The following is an 18,262-nucleotide window of genomic DNA, read 5'->3' as shown; positions in this document are numbered from 1 at the left end:
GGGAAAACACACACACACACACACACACACACACACACAAACAAACAAACAAAAAACCACCACACATCTACAAATAATACCATATCATCATTCTAATCTAATCATTACTGTCAGGGGACTGCCATCGGAACAGGGAAGGGAAGGAGAGGGGCAGTTAGGTTACAGGGAACCTCCGAAAATCTTGTGAAGCAGTTCCCCTTCCTGTGGTGGGGAAAGCCACACCTCCAGTGGGGAAGAGGGGAAGGGACCAGAGGATGCTGCTGGGAGCCTCAGCACCGCTCCTGGGCAAGCCAGCCAGGAGGGAAGCACGCCTCTTCCGTCACCCACCCTGCGCAGAGGTGTAAAACGCAAAGAAGGAAGGAAAAGGCTGGGGGTGACTAAGCTATTATGTTGGGGGAGGACCCGGAAATGACCACTCCCGGATTCTGCTAGCGATTGAGGCAGACATGAACTTGTGGTTCTACACTGTAAATAGTTTTGCACCAAAATAAAACCTGTAAAAGACAGGTTGGAGTCCTGACTGGTTACTCACAAGCAACCACCATTGCCATCTGACAGCAATCCGGGAGTCATTGCGGTTGCTCAAGTGTAACAGCAGAGACACACACGATGAGTCACCTCAAAAAGGGAGCTGCAGGTGGAGGCACTGAGGGAGAGGAGGCGTGGAACGTAGCAGCCATGGTACAGAGGAACGTGGAGTTGGAGCCACACGTCATCGAGCTTGTAGTGAGGCTTGAGGAGCGCAGAGTGCAGGACCAGCAGGTCAGAACCACTCCAGTTGGGAGAAAAGTACCATTGCTGCTGAGCAAGTTTGGAGGGAACCCCCAAGAATACCTGGCATTTAAGACTGAGATTAAATACGCCCTGGACTTGCAAAAGAGGGCCACCCAATGGAAGTGCAGGTGTTAATCGATTCTGGGGCGAGTGAGAATTTTTTCAGCAGAGACTTTGCCTTGGAGCACCAGTTGCACCTGTTACCACTAGACTTTCCCTTGCAAGTCACCACCATTGATGGGAACCCTGAAACCAACCGTCTCCTTGATCTCAGACCCACTGAAAGAGGCGGTCATTAAACCGCTTCTTAAAAAAACATCTTTAGACCCAGCCAATATGGCTGTCAGCTTCGTTCCGTAGCTGACAGAGGCTGGGAATCTAAGCAAGCCAAGGGAGATAAGGACACTGGAATGTGGACTGGAATGTGAGAGGGAGGAGGGGCAGCCGAGTGGCAGAGTTTCAGAGAGCAGAGAGCAAGCAGAAGATAGCAAAGCTCTAAACACCAATCTTAGTTCAGAGACAAAAGGGGAGAGGCTGGGAATAGCTAGCCCAAAAACTTGAAGGCGCAAAAAGGTCAGTGAGAGGAGGGGGAAAGAGCGGAAGCGAAAGGTTTTTTTCCACTGTTGGAAGAAGAGGAAGGGGCGGAGTTTAGACTCGGCAACTGCTAACTTGGAGTCAGACACAGAGTGAAGGAGCTCCAGAGTGATTTATGTGTTTGAGCAATAAACCTGAGATAATTACTGCCGGTGTCTCGCTTCTGTGGGAGAGCCAAGCCATTACAATGGCCAACTATCGCCCAGTCTCCAATCTTCCATTCTTGGGCAAAGTGATTGAGCGTGTGGTTGTTGAACAATTCCAAGCTCTACCTCTCTTTCAAATCGGAACCAGTGAAGGCGGTGAAGGTCCTGTGCGAGTGCCTGGAGGCGGTTGGAGGATGGATGGTGGCTAACAGATTGCGGTTGAATCCTGACAAGACAGAAGTACTCTTTTCGGGGAACAGGGGGCGGGCAGGTGTGGGGGACTCCCTGGTCCTGAATGGAGCAACTGTGCCCCTGAAGGACCAGGTGTGCAGCTTGGGAGTCACTTTGGACTCACAGCTCTCCATGGAGGTGCAGGTGAATTCTGTGTCCAGGGCAGCTGTCTACCAGCTCCATCTGGTACGCAGGCTGAGACCCTACCTGCCTGCAGACTGTCTTGCCAAAGTGCTGCATGCTCTAGTTTTCTCCCACTTGGACTACTGCAACAGGCTCTATGTGTTAGTTTCTGTTTGTGCCACTGTGCAGCTGCTTAGAGTCACAAGACTCTGTTTACATTCAAGAGACAATCCAGGCTGTTGGAAGTCTCACGGAAGACGGATGTGATGTACTGGTTTCCTGTTCCTTTGTTTGTTTCAGTTGCTCTCTGCTCTCACAGAGAGAGAATGTGTTTTCTGTCTGCGTAGCTTAGTAATAAAACTCATAGAGATGTGGCCATAAATCTCATCACTTCCGTGTGCTGCTTTGATTCTCTGCATAATGGGAATGTGCCTGGAGGTCTCATCAAAGGCTCAGATCGTTAATCACATCGAAGGACTCAGCCGGAGGAAAATGAGCTTTATCAGCTCGGTCGAACGGAGATTTCAACATTTTTTGTTTCGGGCCCAGAAGAACATCAGAAAGAACGGAATGTAGGTTATCTTCTCTGTGTGTCAAGGGTGGACTTTGAACTTCAAGCCAAAACACTAACCGGCTGCGGCAGAAGGGTGCTTTTGGAATGCAGCTGCTTGTAAACAGACAGAGTCTGCCTTAAAGACTCAGACATGGCTAATCCAAAAGTACAGGAGGCTCTTCAAAATGCGATGGGAATTCCAAAGCTCTCAAAAGGTAATTATCAGGACTGGGTGCAGTATGCAGAGGCTCTGCTAAGAAAAGAGGGTCTGTTTAATGTGATAACAGATGCCCCCCCAGCTCCGGTGACCGAAGCATGGGAGGCTAAGGATTCCAAAGCAAGGGGGACTCTGACGCTTATTGTGTCCCCTGAAGAGTTATGTCTTTTGTGTGACAAGGACTCAGCCCAAAGAGATGTGGGACAGTCTCCAACGGTCACATTTAAGAACAGAGGCTGGTGCTTCTTTGCTCTTTTAGGCCAAGTTGCATGATATGGCACTTGCTGATGGAGCAGACGTACGTGCTCACCTCATGGAAATGCAGAATCTCAGGCATGAGTTGCAACAGCGTTGAATCACCTTTCCAGAGGCTGTGTATTCCTTCATGATTCTACATTCTTTGGGTTCAAGTTGGGAAGCGATTGCCAGCCAGCTTGCTGTTTTGCCTACTGCTCTGCTAACGGTAGCGCATGTTACTGCTGTGGTGTTAAATGAAGCGGATCGGCGTAGTGCTAACTGCATCACTAAGGGGGAGTCCTCACAGATGTCATCCCAGAATGCAGTGGAACCACTAGATGGCGCCAAAGCTTTGAAGGCAGTGAAATGCTACTCGTGTGGATGTCTAGGCCACGTGAAGAGGGAATGTAACTATCCCAATGCCAAGGCAACAGAGCAGCACAGCGAAAGTTCAACGTGTGGAAAAGGCAAAGGTAAAGGCAAAGGTCAGAAGTCCAGGACAACGCAACTCAATGTTAGTTTCTGTTTGCCACTGAGCAGTGCTTTGGAGTCACAAACTCTGTTTACATTCCACACATTCCATACTGTTGGAAGTCTCACGGGAGACGGATGTGACGTTAGTGGTTTCCTGTTCCTTTGTTCCTTTGTTCAGTTGCTCTCTGCTTTCATAGAGAGAGGATGTATATTTCTTTGCTGTCTGCGTACCTAGAAAATAAACTCTTTACAATGTAGCCATAAATCTCATCACTTCCGCATGCTGCTGGAAACTCTGCTTAATGGGAATGTGCCTGAGGCCTCATCAAAGGCTCAGGTCGTTAATTATCGTCAGGGGCGACTAGGCCGGAAGATGAGCTTTATCAGTTTGGCCGAATGGAGATGCCGACATTTTGGGGTCTGGGCCCAGAAGAACAGACTGTAGGTTATCTTCTCTGCGTGTCAAGAAGATTGATGAGAGGTATGTGCTCGAGCCCCAGGAAGCCTGCCAGTCCCTAATTAAGGGTGGTCTTTGAACTTCTAGCCAAAGCTCTGACCGGTTGCTGCAGAAGCTCAGGAGCATGCAAAGGCCTCAAGAAGGGTGCTTTTGGAATGCAGCTGCTTGTAAATAGACGCAGCTTGCTTTAAAGACACAGAAGGCTAATGCCAGAATAATGGAGGCCCTTCGAAATGCCATGGCAATTCCTAAGCACTCAAAAGGGAATTATTTGGACTGGGTGTAGTATGCAGAGGCTCTGCTAAGAAAAGAGGGTCTGTTTAATGTGATAACGGACGTCGTCGTCCCCAGCTCCAGTAACTAAGAATGGGAGGCTAAGGATTCCAAAGCAAGGGGAACTCAGACACTTATTGTGTCCCCTAAAGAGTTATGTCTTTTGCGTGACAAGACCTCAGCCAGATTGATGTGGAACAGTCTGCAACAGTCACATTTGAGAATGGAGGTGGGAGCTTCTTTGTACTTTTATGCCAAGTTGCATGATATGGCACTTGCTGAAGGAGCAGACGTACGTGCTCACCTCATGGAAATGCAGAATCTTAGGCATGAGTTGCAACAGTGTGGAATCACCTTTTGAGAGGCTGTGTATTCCTTCATGATTCTATATTCTTTGGGTTCAAGTTGGGAAGCGATTGCCAGCCAGCTTGCTGTTTTGCCTACTGCTCAGCTAACGGTAGTGCACGTAACTGCTGTGGTGTTGAATGAAGCGGATCGTCATAGTGCTAGCTGCATCACCAAGGGCAAGTCCTCACAGACGTCATCCCAGAATGCAGTGGAACCACTAGATGGCGCCAAAGCTTTGAAGGCAGTGAAATGCTACGCGTGTGGACATCTAGGCCACGTGAAGAGGGAATGTAAACATCCCAAGGCCAAGGCAACAGAGCAGTGCAGCGAAAGCTCAACGCGTGGAAAGGCAAAGGCAAAGGTCCGAAGTCCAGGACGACGCAACACAAGTCAATGGTCTCACGCCTCACTCCAAAGGTCCAGAAGACGTCTAGATCTTTCTTCATCGACGACTCGGGAGCTACCAGGCACGTCTGTCGGGACAAACACCTGTTCGTGTCTGTTACTCCATAGGAAGGTGCGATTCAACAAGCAGGTGACCACACGATTTCCAGTCAAGGCTACGGAACGGTTTTTCTTCACAGCTCTCAAAATTAGCTCTTATCCTCCAGTGAAATTACTTATACAGCCAAATCGTGAAATTAATGTCTTTTACCCAATAAAGAAGAAGAAATTCTCTCGACCTTAGTTAGCTAGTCCTTGCTTTAGATTATTTATAAGACGGGGAGACGGACTTCCTGTTTGCGCCTTCCCCGATCGTGCCTGATTCAAAAAAAAAAAATTTCTTTACAAATCCAATTTCCGTATTACTCACGGGTTGTTGCTTTTAGAGTCCAATTGTTCACAAGAAGAAGTCAGCGCTCTCCGACCATGGCATGCGGCTTCACTCCGCAGGAGAAGCAGTCGACTCTCAGCACCGCGCCGCTCACCCTGTCCCCCGTTCCGAAGCCTTTAAAAAGGCTCCTTCGCGGGTCGGGGGGTGCAAATGGTGCCTGCTGAGTCACCAAGTTCACAGGCTTCAGCGCCTGTGATTTCTGAGGGTCCCTGCGTCGCCGCAGCGGCAAGACCCGGATCCTGCGGAGCCGATTCCCTCCGGAGCTCGGAGGGAATCCGCCATTAGCCGATGGCGCTAACCCGGAAGTGCCCAAATTCTAATATTCTTTCAATTAACTGTATTATACTTTTTGGGGGGTTTTCAACAGTCAGAATCAGATGCTTTGATCTTATATTCCTTTTCCCCTAATGAGATACCTTTTATTTTATTATCATTTCTTATGTCATTCATAAATAATTCCAGTGACAAGGGGCAACCTTGTCTTGTCCCCCTCTCTATACAAAATTCTTCTGTTATTTCATTATTAAGAATAAGTTTGGCTTTTTGTTTCCTATATATTGCCTCTATAGCTTTAATATAATCTTCCCCCAGTTTCATTTCCTTTATGACCCTTTTCATGAAGTCCCATGACACCTGGTCAAATGCCTTTACTGCATCTATTGATATTAAAGCAGCCTTTTTGTCTGATCTTTCCTCTAGGTATTCTAGTAAATCTATTACATTCCAACACATTCAATGCCAGAGATCGTCGGTGCTGGCAGAGCTCTGAAAAAGCAATCCTCCCGGATTTACAATGCTACTCCTCCCCCCTGACCCACAGTCCACAATTGATGGAGGACAGAGAAACCTGGGGGTGTTATCCCATGTAGTGAGACTACTTCGCCTTCCCGTACCCAGGTCTCTGTCACGCAAGCCAGGTCAATCCCCTGCGAGACAAAAAAGTCATGCATGGCGGCGGTTTTGTTGCCTATGGACCTGGAATGCACAACACCAATGACAGAGGTGGGTAATCCCTGCTCGCCCTACCCTCGTTCCTTGGGATGGGGCGTAGATTGGAAGGGGTTTGAGCATCACTGCATCTCAAAACCCTTCACCAATAGTGATATCTAGCCCCACCGCCATTCCTCCCTAGCCCTTCAATAGTGGGAATCCTAGACCCCATACTAGCCTCCCCAATAGACGGGTAACATCCCCTCATTAACAAGTCATCCCTGGGCCAGGACTCCTGGGTCAAAATGGTAAGGGGAAGAGGTGAAGCTTTGATAGGGTAAGTATCCCTAGAAGATAAAACCCAACCAACCGCACCCCAAGCGGGGAGGACGGTCCCACGGTGTTTTGTTAACTGTCAATCCCCCTGCGGGAGTATTAATGAGGCATGTGCTATAAAATGGGGATTTCTGGCCAACAAAGAGCCAGCTTTGAATTCGGAAGATCTGTCCATCCTGTCTCACCAGGAGTACAGTAGAGAAGATCGATCATTCTCATAAATTTTTGGAACATTAGGCAAAGGTCCAGATATAGATTGGGTGCTGGATTTCTCCAGACTGTCAGCAACATAGAGTTATTTAGGTGCTGTTGCCATAGAAATGTCAGAGGTGCCAAATTCCTCATCTACTTCGATGTCGCTTGAAAAGGGAACAGGGAGTTGCACTGATGTCTTTCTATGGGGTAAAAAGCTGTTGGACGTCTTTAAATATTGTGCTCTAGGCTCTACTGTCCTTATATTTTGGGTAGAAATCTTAGTCTTTATACTCATTAGCCTCTTCTTCAGGTCTTGTAATTCTAGGCTTACAGAATTATTTTCTTCCTTTGGGCAGTTAGTATTTCTAGTGTTAAGCTTGAATTCCCTTGTCTGCATTAGCTTTGACTCTATGCAAGGAACCAATTGCCTCCTTGTTTCATCCTTAAATACCCTCACTGGGCGGAGAGAGTGGAACCACCATAGAGTATCCTTTATCTCCATGAGTCGAGATGGGAGGGCTGATGATCTAAAGGTCATAAATAGGCGCGCGATGTTTCCCAAGGTAGGCAGGAAGTGGAAATTTTCTAGATCTGCATTTCAGTAATGGTAATTCAGGAGCTGAGACAAGGACATAGTAATTTGTCTGTGGTTCATCCATCTATGATTGTATCGGTGAATCTCAAGCATTATCTGGTTCGTTTGCAAGACTTGACAGGACCTCACTTCATCCATAGTTCGAGTTGGTGAGTTGTTAACAAAGTCATTTCTTATCATCCTTATAAGCCCTTGGGCATTTAAAGGGGATGAACTGGTATCCAGTTGTTGCTCAATGTTAACTATTTTGGTGAGGATTTCATTCAGTCTTTGGAGAACCAGATCCATAGTTTCTGCAGACAACATGCAAATCTCTTGGTAGGGATGCGTATCTGGAATCGGTTGAAAGCAGGCTCCTCTAATATCTTGTTCTAGAGACATGGGTGGGTCAGCATTAGGAGCGTTAGGAGTGGGAGGAACCCCTCCTGCTCCTGCTGTTGCCCTCTTGGACGGATTAGCTTTTTCTGGGAGGAGGGGGGTTGGGTCATTGCCATCCTCCTTAAGGGGGGGAAGGTTACCCTAGCATTGTTACTCACTGTTTGTTCTGTTTGTTCCATTTCCTCAGCTTCCTCAACCCGCTCTGTTTCTGAGCCAAGGAAGACGGCGTTGGCTCTCTGCCAATTCTTTGTTTTAGAGGAATTATGAGTCCCAATTATACTATTCTGGCTCTTTGTACCTTGTTTTCTCCTTCTGGCAGGCATTCCGATAATTACCGTATTTTTCGCTCCATTGGACACACCAGACCATAGGACGCACCGGACCATAGGAGGGGGAGAACAGGGGGGGGGATTTTTCTTGTTCTCCCCCTCTAAAACAAGGTGCGTTCATCCCTTTTGAGGTCATTATTAGGACTTGCAAACTCTGTAAAATATGAAACAATATGTTGTGAGCTGGGAATACTGCCTTTATCAGTAAGAGCATGGCTGAGGACCTTGAAATATTGGATCTTCCTCCATTATAGAGCCCTATCCCCTAATACTATACTTTACGATCTTTTAAGTGATAGTGCAATCTACAATCTATCAGTGATTTGTAGGAGAAAACTGGATTCGATAGGGCTCACTCTAACTGATTTTGAAATCTCTGATCCCAAAGATATATGGGAAATTATCAGGAAGACCCTCACAGAAAAAAGTGTTCTCGCCATGCTTGAGGTTGCAAAGCACAGCACCTGCTCTCCTATCCACCTAAATCTCCCTTTGTGTAGAGATTTCCAAAAGGGATACATGACAAATCTAAAGAAACATGAATCGTGTAGGCTGTTTATGTTGGCCAGATTTAACATGTTTCCCTCGGCGGTAGTGAGAGGAAGATACTTAGCTATCCCAGAATCAGAGCGTCTCTGTAAATGTAGAAAACAGGAACCCGATACTCTAGAGCATATATTCCTTTCCTGTGATTTTGGCAGCTATGCCAGAAGACAATTATTTGAGGCCCTAAAATTTAATAGACAGTTTTTTACACAACCAACTGTTCAGGACCTGCTGGCGGACAGCGATGATCAAATTACTTTAATAGCGGCTGAATTTTTAAGTGCTGTCCATGAAGAAAGAATGGGCCATGATAAAGAGACTTAGTGGTTTTTAATGGTAGGTGATGTTGTTGTGTTGTATTATATTATTTATGTACATTGATTTATTTTTTGGAGTTAAGAATAGGACTGGGATAAATTGTGTTCGCTGAGCCCGTATTTTATACAGTCTGTATATGATGTTTGTTTGTTAATGTGAGGTGTGATATGCCTAATAAAGGATTTTGAATTGAATTGAACAAGGTGCGTTCAAGGTACATTCACCCAGGCTTGTGGGGCTGGTGGTGGGGGGAAGCACTGCTTTCCCCCACCGCCAGCCTCAAAGATCCCTGAAGCCTTTGGAGCGCAGCACCCGCTGCCCTGGAGAGGCTGTGTGCGCAGCCATCCCCAAGCTGGAACAGCAAGACAGAGCCCTCCGCCTCGCTGTTCTGGCTTGGGAACAACCTTGCTAGCTTCTGCAGGACAGTGGGGTGAAGGCACCCCGCTGCCCTGGAGAGGCTGTGCGCGCAGAAATCCCCAAGCTGGAACAGCGAGACGGAGCCCTCCATCTCGCTGTTCTGGCTTGGGAACAGCCTTGCTAGCTTCTGCAGGACAGCGGGGTGAAGGCGCCTCGCTGTTCTGGCCTGGGAACAGCCTTGCTAGCTTCTGCAGGACAGAAGGACAGGACAGAAGGCTGTGCGCGCAGAAATCCCCAAGCTAGAACAGCGAGACGGAGCTCTAGGCTGTGGATGTGGATGTGGCTGTGACTCTGGCTCTGGCTATCTTTCAGGTTCTGATTCTGAATGAGGGTCTGGCTCTGGCTCTGATTCATGGTCTCGCTCTGGCTGTGTCTCTGTTTCAGGCTCTGATGCTGTATCAAGCACAGTATCAGCCTCTGCCTCTGTTTTAGACTCAGGCTGTGGCTGTGGCTCTGTTTAAGGATCTGGCGCTGTATCAAGCACTGTTTCTGGCTCTATTTCAGGCTCCTGCCCAGTATCAAGCACTGTTTCAGGCTCTACCTCTGCCTCTACTTCTGCTTCTAGCTATGTTTCAGGCTCAGACTCTGTTTCAGGCTGTGTCTTTGTTTCCTGGCTCCTGCACTCTATCAAGGACTGTTTCAGACTCAGGCTGTGGTTCTAGGTTGTGGCTGTGGCTGTGGTTCTGGCTCTGTTTTGGGCTCTGGCCCTGTATCAAGTGCTGTTGCTGGCTCTGTTTCTGTCTCTGGCTATGTCTCTGGCTCTGCCTCTGGCTGTGTCTCTGTTTCAGGCTCTGACTGTGTATCTGTTAGGAGAGGCTCAGAACTTACAGGGTTAAGAGTTCTGAGTGATGACGCCTCACATTCTGAGGGCGGGCTTAGAACACTGAAGGGAGTGGTTTACTGTGTTCTTTCAGTGTGCGTGTTAGCTCCGTTGAGAGAGCAAGCGACATGTCCGCTCTGTCGCCAGGAGATTTATTGCTATTGTGTTTTGCTAAGGAATAAAGACTTTAAGATAAGGAGACTGCTGCGTTTCAGCCTGAGTTATTGCCTTCACACGAAGAACGTTCAAGCTTCTGCTTCCGCTGTGTTTTACAAGCTCTGCTGAGTCAAAGGTCCCAGGGGGGAAGACCAGAGCTGCGCAAGAGAAGTGTGCCGGACCCCTGGACGTCATTGACCCCCAACAGGTTATGGAGGTCAGCAATAAAGATAAGCAACGTTCGTGCGTGTGAGAGGCCAGCAGCCAAAGGCCAGCTAAGGAGTAGCTGGAGCCAGCCAGGAGTTTGCTGGGAGGAGCTGAGGTCTGCCGGACCGGGAGGTACTCGTAAGTAGGCCGGGCCCCGGGGGAGAGATGGCAGACAGCCAGAAGTCGGCAATCCCTTTTGATAAGGTGGACGGGAGCAAGCCCTGGGCCGGGAGAAGGCAGGCACTGAAGAAAGCAGTGGGAGCCAGGCCAGAGGGGGCTGAGAATTGCTCTGAGGAAGCCCCAAGAAGCCCAGAGGGGGCTGGAAGCCCAGGAGGGGCTGAGGGACGCCCAGAAGGCCCAGAGGGGGCTGGGACTGTGTTGGAGGGCTGCCGGAATGCCCCTACACGTGAGCTGCATGCTGCAGAACAGCTGAGAGAAGAGAAGAGCTTTGCACCAGAGAATGGGGTTGCAGGCCATTCCAAGGGTCTTGAGAGTGCCCAGGCTGTTTGGCAGGAGCTGGAGGGGGTTTGCAGAGAAACCACAGCAGAAGCCAAAGGCCATTTTCCCAACGGCAGAAAAGCCTCAAGGAGTGCTGCTGGAAAGGTTGGGGGGGCAGAGAAGACCAAAGGCAAGTTTGCAAAGTTTTCCACTAGGCGATGTTTTGTTTGTGCCTCGGCTGAACACCTGCGTCGCAACTGCCCACAGAGAGCAAGGGAGCCAGGGCAGGATGTTTCCAAGGTCGTTTCCCATGGGAACCAGCCGGGTTTCCATGGCAACAGAGGGAGCAGGCGTGGAAAGGCTTATCAGCTGACTGCTTCGATGGCTGTTTTGGAGAACACCTGCAGCGAGAGCCCCAAGGTCGGGGGCAGCAGGAAGTCAGTTGCTAAGGCAACAAAGAAGGACAACTCCGGCGGGGGGAGGGTCCTACGTTGGGTTGTTGACTCGGCTGCGAATGCCCATCTGGTTGTTGAATGGTTTATTTAAATGTAAAGGTTCATCATTGTTGCACCCGATGTGTATGTCTTTAAGGGGCCAGAGCAAGGGCCAGAGTAAGATAACGAGACCCAGCTTTACAGCTGTGAAATGTAGCAGGTGCTGCTGAGTTGTATTTGATTAAGGTGTGTCAGCTTTTGGGTGTAGTATATAAGGAGCAGCACCTAGCTATCCCATTACCCTGGGGGATGGGTTGGTGGTTGGGTCTGGTTTGGTTGTTAATGTATTTAGTGTAAAAGGAGTTTTTGTTTTTCTTATTAAAACCTAGTTTAAGTTATTTTTGAGTCCTTTATTTTTTAATGCATGGTCTCCCCAGCAAGCTCTCTGCGCTACTAAACTGCAAACACCCAACATCTTTGGTTATGGGCCCAGCTGCTGAGTGAATGACTGCATATTTTTGGACTCTGAGAAAGGTTTGAAAACTCCTTCTCCTGTTAGCGTAGTTCTGTGGGTCTGGAAGAGTTCCAGAATGGTTGACCGGGTTCCTGAAGCTGAGAAGGCTCTGGTCTTCCCACAGCTAACAGATGAGAACTATAGTTTATGGTCTTTTCGGGTGGAGGCGCTTTTGACCTCTAGAGAAGTATGGACCTATGTAACTGATGACCCTCCTGACCCTGTGACTAATGCTTGGTCGAAAGGAGATGCAAAAGCCAGGGCGATAATTAATTTGGCAGTCAGCGACCAGCAAGTAGTCTATATAAGAAATAAGAAAACTGCCAAAGAAATGTGGGACAGTCTTGCAGCAGTGCATGTTAGAAAAGAGTCAGCATCTGCATTGACGTTTTTCAAGCAGTTGTACCAGACGAAGTTGCAGCCTGGTGGTGATTTGGCAGCACACTTGAGACGTCTGGAGGCAATACGCGGCGAATTAATTCGAAGGGACATGGAGATACCTGATATTCAGTATGTTTTTATCATTCTATGTTCCCTTAATGAGGACTTTGATGGTATAGCTAGCCAGATATCTGCTGTTCCACCAGCACAATTAACTGTGGAAGGGGTAACGGCAAGATTAATGGGCGAGTTGGACAGAAGGGAGGCTTGTGCCATAAGCACTCCTATTTCCAGAAGTAATGAGGAACGCCATATGCAAACCTGTGGTGATACAACTGCATTTAAAGCTGCAAAGCGTTGTTGGTTCTGCAATAAGCAAGGACATTTTGCAAAGGACTGCAGATCCAAAAGAAAGCAAAGTACTCCCAAGCCTGTTTCTGTTCGTCAGTCACGGTTGTCAGCCCAGCAGCCAACATTGTATAGTAGAGACAGAAACGAGCCGCGAGTTTTCCATGCTAGGACAACAGATCGTAAAAGACTTAAACGTGCCAAGTGGAAGTCTTTTGTTGTGGACTCAGGAGCATCTCAGCATATCTGCAACGATCGAAGCTTATTTATTTCTTTCGAAGAGGAAATTGGTAATGTACATTTAGCCAATTCACAAGTCTTGCAGTCGCTTGGCAGGGGTACTGTTAAACTTGACTCTTTAAACATTACAATAGCGAACTGCATTTACTGCCCGTCAGTGGACAATTTATTATCAGTAAGGTGTTTTGCTCGTCAAGGCATAACTGTGCGTTTCTTAAAGTCAATGTGTGAGTTTTTCGATGGGAACAAACGTCTATTATATGCCCGGGAATCTGATGGTTTATATAGACTGTATTTTCGCACCTACTCCCAATCGCCTATAAATTGCAGAGCAGCACAGTCAAGCCAGGGGTTGAGGAATGTAAGGCCACATTCCGGGTGTGTCCATGAGGCGCACAGAATTCTTGGACACCTGAATTTTGCTGATGTAATTAAGACAAAGAATATTGTTAATGGCCTCAACTTAAAACCATGTAAATTATTTATGCAATGTCTATCGTGTTGCAAGAATAAGATTAAGGTTGCACGCAAGGGTAGATGCTCAGATAGGAAAGTAACTGAGCCATTTGAGCGTGTACATTGTGATTTAGTTGGGCCACTCCCACCATCATTAGGAGGTTCTAAGTACTGGCTTACTCTGATAGACCAGTATAGTAGATATTGTTGGACTTATGCAATAGCTGAGAAGTCCCAAGCATTTGAGAAGTACAAAGTTTTTTGCAACTGGGTAAAAACCCACTTTAACAAACCAATTAAGAACCTGTTTTCTGACCGGGGTGGAGAATTTGTTTCTGAGGATTTTGAGAATTTCCTGGAAGCGCAGGGGACTACTCATGAGTTATCTTGCCCCCGAAGTCCCTGGCAAAATGGGCTTGTTGAAGTTGTGCAGCGAGACCTGCAGGCAGGGGTTAAAACTTATCTGCACGATGCTAATCTGCCCAAAGACTTTTGGGCTGAAGCGCTTAATGCGTTTTGTTATGTTAAAAATCGCAGTTATCATTCTGGTTTAGATGTCACCCCCTATGAGAAGCTGTTTAAAAAACGCCCTAATCTGAAATACCTACGCATTTGGGGTTCAGATGTAATTATGCATTATCCTGCTAAGCAGAAATTGGGTGAACGTAGTGTCCAGGGAAAATTAATGGGCTACCAGCAGGGGGCGTACAGAATTTACATACCAGCAACTGGCAAATTTCATATTACTAGAAGCATGATACAAACTGTAAATTGGAATGGAGTTGCTGTCTTCCAAGATACTGATGGTATAGATAATACTGAGGAAGAAGAGGAAGAAGCAGCAGCAGCAGGAAATGGTGCTTCTGAATTAATGGGAAAAGACAAAAAGTCTGTTGAATCTGATTTGTTTGATGATTTAAAGTTAAAGGGACCCGAGGGGAGGTTAGATTCTCTTGAGTTTTCTGATCGTGAGCTTAGCCTACAGGCATCTCTTCAATCTGACAATGATTTACAACCTGAAACTAGTGGTTCACTCAGTCCCATTAAGTCTGAGGAGTTTGACTCTCCTCCCGGACTGAGACGTTCAGATAGAAAGAGACAGAAGCCACAACGTTTTGCAGATGAACGTTTTAATACTGTGTATGCCAATAAGGCAGTTTTTGAGCCAAAAAGCTACAATGATGTTCAGAAATTACCTAAGCAACAAGCTGCAAATTGGTATAAAGCTATGAACTCTGAGATAGCTTCTTTAAAAGAGCATAACACTTGGTCTCTTGTACCACAAACCCCAGATATGAGACTTATTGATTCAAAATGGGTTTATAAAGTTAAAATGAATGACAAAAATGAAGTTGTAAGGTACAAAGCAAGATTAGTTGCTAGGGGTTTTCAACAAATTCCAGGCGAAGATTATGATTTGTGTTATTCACCAAGCGTAAAATATGAAACAGTTAAGCTTTTGTTAAAAGATGCATCACAACGTGGACATTCTGTTTATCACCTAGATATAAAAACTGCATATTTGTTTGCAGATTTAAAAGAACAAATTTTTATGCGTGTTCCTGAAGGCATAGACGCCGCTGAAGGTTTGGTATGCAAATTAAATAAATCCCTTTATTATGGTCTGCACCAAAGTGGAAGGAATTGGCACCAAACTTTAGCAAAAGAATTGCTGGATATTGGTTTTTCACAAGGAAAGGGCAAACTCTGTAACAAAAATATGTGTGTATGTAGATGACGTGTTAATTTCTACAAAAACTAAACAGGAATATGAACTGGTAGTATCACAGTTACAGAAGAAATTTGATGTGGTGGAATTAGGCATAGCTAAAAATTACTTATCCATGCAAATTGAGAAAGGCAAAAATGGATCTTTTCTGGTTCATCAAACTGCAAAAATTGATGATCTTGTTGAAATGCTATGTTTAGAAAATGCAAATGGGAAGGAAACGCCTATGGTGTGTGGTTTCACCTTTACAGGTGAAGATAAGCCATTTCCTAACAAAACTTTGTATCGTTCTGCTATAGGCAAGCTAAATTTCATTCAAAGAATCTCAAGACCAGATATAACTTATGCTTTTCATTTTCTGGCAAAATTTGTGGAAAAGCCTACTACACAATGTTTCTCTGCTCTTAAGAGAGTGGTAATGTACCTTAAACACACCAAACATTATAGGTTGCAGTTTACAACATGTATTGACAAAGGTTTTGAAATTTTCTGCGATGCATCTCATGCAGTGGAACAAAATAATTGCAGGGGTGTGTCTGGTATGGTGTTTTGTTATAACGGTTGTCCATTTGAATGGAAGTCCCAGACACAAACCATTATTTGTCTCTCCACAACAGAGAGTGAATTATGTGCATGCGTTCAGGCCACTCGTGATGTAGAATGGTATCTGCAAGTATTTGCAGACCTACAGATGCAAGTAACACTACCAGTAAAAGTTTACCTTGATTCCCAGAGCGGACTTGCTATCCTGTGTTCAGAGACCAATACGCAGCGCACTAGAGTCTTAAGGTTACGTTTACAGTTTGTAAAGAAACTAATTGCTGACGAAATGATTGTATTTGAATATGTTCCAGGTGACAATCAAATTGCGGACATTTTTACTAAAGCACTTCCAAAGGTTACACATGAAAGACATGTACAAAGTATGCTTTATGTTTTTGTTCCACAATGATGAACCGCAGGGGAAATGTTGAATGGTTTATTTAAATGTAAAGGTTCATCATTGTTGCACCCGATGTGTATGTCTTTAAGGGGCCAGAGCAAGGGCCAGAGTAAGATAACGAGACCCAGCTTTACAGCTGTGAAATGTAGCAGGTGCTGCTGAGTTGTATTTGATTAAGGTGTGTCAGCTTTTGGGTGTAGTATATAAGGAGCAGCACCTAGCTATCCCATTACCCTGGGGGATGGGTTGGTGGTTGGGTCTGGTTTGGTTGTTAATGTATTTAGTGTAAAAGGAGTTTTTGTTTTTCTTATTAAAACCTAGTTTAAGTTATTTTTGAGTCCTTTATTTTTTAATGCATGGTCTCCCCAGCAAGCTCTCTGCGCTACTAAACTGCAAACACCCAACACTGGTCACAGCGCCACCTGATGGACAAATGTGGAACTGCAAGGCTGTTTCAACTGAGAAAACAGTTACATTTGCTACAGGTTCACAGGGACGTATAACCCACGTTTCTAACATGTTTGTCTCTTTTTTACAGGCTGAACTGAAGGTTTATGTTCTCCCTGAGATAAAACATTGCCTGCTATCTGTACCGTGCCTTTTACAGGAGGGATATTCAGTGAGTTTTGAAAACAATGTCTGTACAATTTCCAGAGGGGGGAAGCAACTGGCACGTGTTGAGAAAAATCAGAACAACCTCTTTGTTCTGGAAACTCCACTGGAGGAAAAGGGAGTGGGGAACACTCATGTTTCATGTGCATGCGTGTGGCACAAGAGGATTGCACATGGGTCTTGTGAAGACTTGCAGATGTTATCAGAATGCACCAAAGGGTGCAAGGTAAGAGAATGTGGTGCAACCCTAAATTGCAGGGCTTGTAGAAAAGCCAAGAGCAAGGGATGCAGTCATCCCAGAGTGGAGAGGGTAACCACAAAGCCTTTTGAGCTTGTGCACGCAGACCTGTTTGGGCCTATGCCTCAGCCAAGTCTGGGCAAAGCCAGGCATCTGCTGATTTTGATCGATGATTTTACTAGGAACTCCTGGGCTTTTTCTCTGACAACGCAGGAGGAAGCAGCGCAACTGATCAAAGATTGGGTTGCAGAGGTGGAACTGAGGTTCTCCACCAAGGTGCAAGGTTTCCAGTTTGACCGAGGTTCAGAGGTCACTGGGTCTGCTCTAAAGGGTTTCTTTCGCCAGAGGGGGATACGTCACAAGGTGACTTCTCCTCAGGACAGTGGCGTGGCAGAGCTTAGGAGTAAAGCTCTGGTTCGAGCATCCGAAATTCTACTGGATGACTCTGGTTTGCCTCAAAGCTTCTGGGGGGAGGCGGTAAAGACGGCCAATTTCACGATGAACAGGTGCTACAATGCAGTGGTAGGTGACACCCCGTATTTCCTGCTTCATCGGCAGAAGCCGCTTGTGCATTTCTTTCGCACTTTTGGTAGCAGAGCCATGGTGCCTGTACCAAAGTTTCTGCAGCAGGAGGGTGGCCCAAGGTACCAGGAAATGATCTTCTGTGGATATGAGCCTGCGACAAAAGGGTGGAGATTCGCATACCCAGAAGGTGATCAGACCAAGCTTCTGGTCAGTAAACAGGCTGAGTTCTTTGAGCAGGATGGTTGGGCAAGGCGCAAAGCGCGCTCTGACGTTCACTCAGATTGTCTGTCTGACTCTGAGGAGGAAGGAGAGCCAGAGCCTGAACCTGCTGGTGGAGACCAGGTCCCTGAACAGAGTAGGGCGTCTCCACAGGTTGTTAAGGGAGTGTCCAAGAGTGAGCCCTCATCTCCTGTGCGCATAATGGAGAAAGCTCACAGACGTGTCAAGTCAGAGGGGGAGTCTTCTGATGAGGAAGACGCACATGCTGGCCCCAGTGGGTCAAAAGGAGCACCCCAGTTTGTGCCCAGGCGGTCATCGCGGGCTACAAAGGGAATTCCACCTGAGAGGTTTCAGGTCACAAATGCGTGGGTTGGTTTCGCACAGTGCGAACCTGAGGTTTGTGAGGTTCAACAGGTGCCTAACAACGATGCCAGGAAGGGGCGGAAGGCAATGGGGAAGGTGTTGAACACTCAGAGGTCCTCTCAGAACGTGATTCGAGAGGGGGTGTTAGGAGAGGCTCAGAACTTACAGGGTTAAGAGTTCTGAGTGATGACGCCTCACATTCTGAGGGCGGGCTTAGAACACTGAAGGGAGTGGTTTACTGTGTTCTTTCAGTGTGCGTGTTAGCTCCGTTGAGAGAGCAAGCGACATGTCCGCTCTGTCGCCAGGAGATTTATTGCTATTGTGTTTTGCTAA

Source organism: Podarcis raffonei, chromosome W (assembly GCF_027172205.1).
Source record: "Podarcis raffonei isolate rPodRaf1 chromosome W, rPodRaf1.pri, whole genome shotgun sequence".
NCBI lineage: Eukaryota > Metazoa > Chordata > Lepidosauria > Squamata > Lacertidae > Podarcis > Podarcis raffonei.
Note: the sequence above shows the minus strand (reverse complement) of the source record.